This window comes from Procambarus clarkii, chromosome 16 (assembly GCF_040958095.1).
Source record: "Procambarus clarkii isolate CNS0578487 chromosome 16, FALCON_Pclarkii_2.0, whole genome shotgun sequence".
Taxonomy (NCBI): Eukaryota; Metazoa; Arthropoda; class Malacostraca; order Decapoda; family Cambaridae; genus Procambarus; species Procambarus clarkii.
Window position 1 is genome coordinate 7587437 of NC_091165.1, and position 5024 is coordinate 7592460.

Consider the following 5024-nt stretch of genomic DNA (forward strand, 5'->3'; position numbering starts at 1 on the left):
GCCGAGGCTATATGAACCACTTCCCCGCCGGCACTCGGATGGTAATCTTGGGCATAGCATTTTATCAAATCACCTCATTCTTTGGGGCACACGTGAGGAACACAAATGCAAACAAGCCTGAATGGTCCCCAGGACTATATACAACTGAAAACTCACACCCCAGAAGTGACTCGAACCCATACTCCCACAACTGGTATGTACAGGGACGCCTTAATCCGCTTGACCATCACGACCGGACAATAAGGAAGTGATAGCCGAGGCTATATGAACCACTTCCCCGCCGGCACTCGGATGGTAATCTTGGGCATAGCATTTTATCAAATCACCTCATTCTTTGGGGCACACGTGAGGAACACAAATGCAAACAAGCCTGAATGGTCCCCAGGACTATATACAACTGAAAACTCACACCCCAGAAGTGACTCGAACCCATACTCCCACAACTGGTATGTACAGGGACGCCTTAATCCGCTTGACCATCACGACCGGACAATAAGGAAGTGATAGCCGAGGCTATATGAACCACTTCCCCGCCGGCACTCGGATGGTAATCTTGGGCATAGCATTTTATCAAATCACCTCATTCTTTGGGGCACACGTGAGGAACACAAATGCAAACAAGCCTGAATGGTCCCCAGGACTATATACAACTGAAGGCGGATTAAGGCGTCCCTGTACATACCAGTTGTGGGAGTATGGGTTCGAGTCACTTCTGGGGTGTGAGTTTTCAGTTGTATATAGTCCTGGGGACCATTCAGGCTTGTTTGCATTTGTGTTCCTCACGTGTGCCCCAAAGAATGAGGTGATTTGATAAAATGCTATGCCCAAGATTACCATCCGAGTGCCGGCGGGGAAGTGGTTCATATAGCCTCGGCTATCACTTCCTTATTGTCCGGTCGTGATGGTCAAGCGGATTAAGGCGTCCCTGTACATACCAGTTGTGGGAGTATGGGTTCGAGTCACTTCTGGGGTGTGAGTTTTCAGTTGTATATAGTCCTGGGGACCATTCAGGCTTGTTTGCATTTGTGTTCCTCACGTGTGCCCCAAAGAATGAGGTGATTTGATAAAATGCTATGCCCAAGATTACCATCCGAGTGCCGGCGGGGAAGTGGTTCATATAGCCTCGGCTATCACTTCCTTATTGTCCGGTCGTGATGGTCAAGCGGATTAAGGCGTCCCTGTACATACCAGTTGTGGGAGTATGGGTTCGAGTCACTTCTGGGGTGTGAGTTTTCAGTTGTATATAGTCCTGGGGACCATTCAGGCTTGTTTGCATTTGTGTTCCTCACGTGTGCCCCAAAGAATGAGGTGATTTGATAAAATGCTATGCCCAAGATTACCATCCGAGTGCCGGCGGGGAAGTGGTTCATATAGCCTCGGCTATCACTTCCTTATTGTCCGGTCGTGATGGTCAAGCGGATTAAGGCGTCCCTGTACATACCAGTTGTGGGAGTATGGGTTCGAGTCACTTCTGGGGTGTGAGTTTTCAGTTGTATATAGTCCTGGGGACCATTCAGGCTTGTTTGCATTTGTGTTCCTCACGTGTGCCCCAAAGAATGAGGTGATTTGATAAAATGCTATGCCCAAGATTACCATCCGAGTGCCGGCGGGGAAGTGGTTCATATAGCCTCGGCTATCACTTCCTTATTGTCCGGTCGTGATGGTCAAGCGGATTAAGGCGTCCCTGTACATACCAGTTGTGGGAGTATGGGTTCGAGTCACTTCTGGGGTGTGAGTTTTCAGTTGTATATAGTCCTGGGGACCATTCAGGCTTGTTTGCATTTGTGTTCCTCACGTGTGCCCCAAAGAATGAGGTGATTTGATAAAATGCTATGCCCAAGATTACCATCCGAGTGCCGGCGGGGAAGTGGTTCATATAGCCTCGGCTATCACTTCCTTATTGTCCGGTCGTGATGGTCAAGCGGATTAAGGCGTCCCTGTACATACCAGTTGTGGGAGTATGGGTTCGAGTCACTTCTGGGGTGTGAGTTTTCAGTTATATATATTATATATATACTGAAGATATATATATATATATATACATATATTTGCTAGAAGCTGCGACAACACCACATGACACTGCCAGACTTAGAGCTGTAGCAGCTCCCCATGCAGGTGATTTCCTATTAGTAACCCCAATGTCAGCAAACGGCACCCGTATCACACCGCAGGCCCTCCGAATTGCCGTGGCTCTCCGCCTCGCTGCCCCAATCCACTCCGAATACAGGTGTATTTGCGGCGAGGCAGATTCCGACAGATACGGACGGCATGGCCTTCTCTGCCAAAGGACAGGAGGATGGCATGCAAGATACGGCGAGGTCAATGACATTATTAAGAGAAGCCTTACCACAGCCGGTTGTCCAGCAGAGAGAGAGCCCCGTTACCTAATGTCCCGCAACACTGATGAGCCTGTCGGTCGCCCAGACGGAATCACGGTGAACCCCTGGAAGAATGGTAGACAGTTGGTGTGGGACTACACATGCGTTTCAACTTTAGCCAATACCTATGTTGACTTCAGTGCTACACAAGCAGGAGGAGCTGCCAATCACCGGGAAGCGGCCAAGTCACGTAAATACAGAGACCTTGAGCACCACTACAATTTTGTCCCCATTGCCTCAGAGACACTTGGTGCCTGGGGTAAAAGTGCTGCTAGCTTTTTGAAGGAGTTGGGGTCTTAGCTAATCGAAACAACTAGAGACCCTAGAGCTGCCAGTTTTCTTTTTCAGCGCCTTAGTGTGGCAATCCAGAGAGGAAATGCTCACTGCATCCATGGTTCCTGCCCGCCTTCTGAGGAGCTGGAAGAGCTGTACAACTTGTGACAAGCAGCCTTGCACCCTGCATGTAATCAATATTGTAACTTTTTTTGTGTAATGACATTTTCAAATAAAGTTAGAAAAATATACACACATACCAAAAGAATAGGGGTGGTAGGAGAAGAAAATATCAAAGTGTTCAGTGAGGATCCACAAGGTCTTCTCTGTGTCCTCTTTATTTTCTTCTCCGAGGCTATGGGTCCCTACACTTGCACCAGAGGTAGTACCCCTTCTAGGTTAAAAAAAAAAAAAAAAAAAAAAAATATACATATACATATATATATATATATATATATATATATATATATATATATATATATATATATATATATATATATATATATATATATATATATATATATATATATGCGAACATGCCTGAATGGTCCCCAGGACTATATGCGACTGAAAACTCACACCCCAGAAGTGACTCGAACCCATACTCCCAGGAGCAACGCAACTGGTAACTACAGGGCGATGGTCAAGCAGATTAAAGCGCCCTGTAGTTACCAGTTGCGTTGCTCCTGGGAGTATGGGTTCGAGTCACTTCTGGGGTGTGAGTTTTCAGTCATATATATATATATATATATATATATATATATATATATATATATATATATATATATATATATATATATATATATATATATATATATATATATATATATATATATGTCGTACCTAATAGCCAGAACGCACTTTTCAGCCTACTATTCAAGGCCCGATTTGCCTAATAAGCCAAGTTTTCATGAATTAATGTTTTTTCGTCTACCTAACCTACCTAACCTAACCTAACCTAGCTTTTTTTGGCTACCTAACCAAACCTTACCTATAAATATAGGTTAGGTTAGGTTAGGTAGGCATGGTTAGGTTCGGTCATATATCTACGTTAATTTTATCTCCAATAAAAAAAAATTGACCTCATACATAGAGAAAAGGGTTGCTTTATCATTTCATAAGAAAAAAATTATAGTAAATATATTAATTCAGGAAAACTTGGCTTATTAGGCAAATCGGGCCTTGAATAATAGGCTGAAAAGTGAGTTCTGGCTACTAGGTACGACATATATATATATATATATATATATATATATATATATATATATATATATATATATATATATATATATATATATATATATATGTCGTACCTAGTAGCCAGAACGCACTTCTCAGCCTACTATGCAAGGCCCGATTTCCCTAATAAGTCAAGTTTTCCTGAATTAATATATTTTCTCAATTTTGTTTCTTATGAAATGATAAAGCTACCCATTTCATTATGTATGAGGAAATTTTTTTTTATTGGAGTTAAAATTAACGTAGATATATGACCGAACCTAACCAACCCTACCTAACCTAACCTAACCTATCTTTATAGGTTAGGTTAGGTTAGGTTAGGTAGGTTAGGTAGTCGAAAAACAATTCATGAAAACTTGGCTTATTAGGCAAATCGGGCATTGCATAGTAGGCTGACAAGTGAGTTCTGGCTACTAGGTACGACATATATATATATATATAGTCCTGGGGACCATTCAGGCTTGTTTGCATATATATATATATATATATATATATATATATATATATATATATATATATATATATATATATATATGCAAACAAGCCTGAATGGTCCCCAGGACTATATATATATATATATATATATATATATATATATATATATATATATATATATATATATATATAATATTGGTGTATACTGGCAGCAGGTTTTCTTTCAAACATGTTTCATTGAATATGACCGCATATTCTGTATTTATTATTTTCTGGTTTAGGGCTTCTATCCCTCTAACTATTTTCTTAGCATCAGGGCTTAATTGAAATAGGAGTTCTCCAAAACTCATTTTCGTACTTTTAAGGTGAAGAAAAGAAGTGATTTACTATAGAGTGTATTACACTTATTTGTATAATTTGCACGACGTTTCGAACCTCCATGGTTCATTCTCAAGTGAACAGATCTTACAATACTAGTTGATTTTATACCCGCATTAGGTCAGGTGATAATACAATGAAGGTGAAAACATGGGGGGATACATAAGGGATAAACAGAAGGCTTATTGGCCCATACGAGGCATCTCCTATCTAAACACAAAGATTAATCCAGTGTAATTGGCCTGTTATGTTGGACATTGTCTTCTGTGTTGGCATCGATATGTTCTTGTCTTGTCCTTACTCTCATGGTGGGTAGAGTAA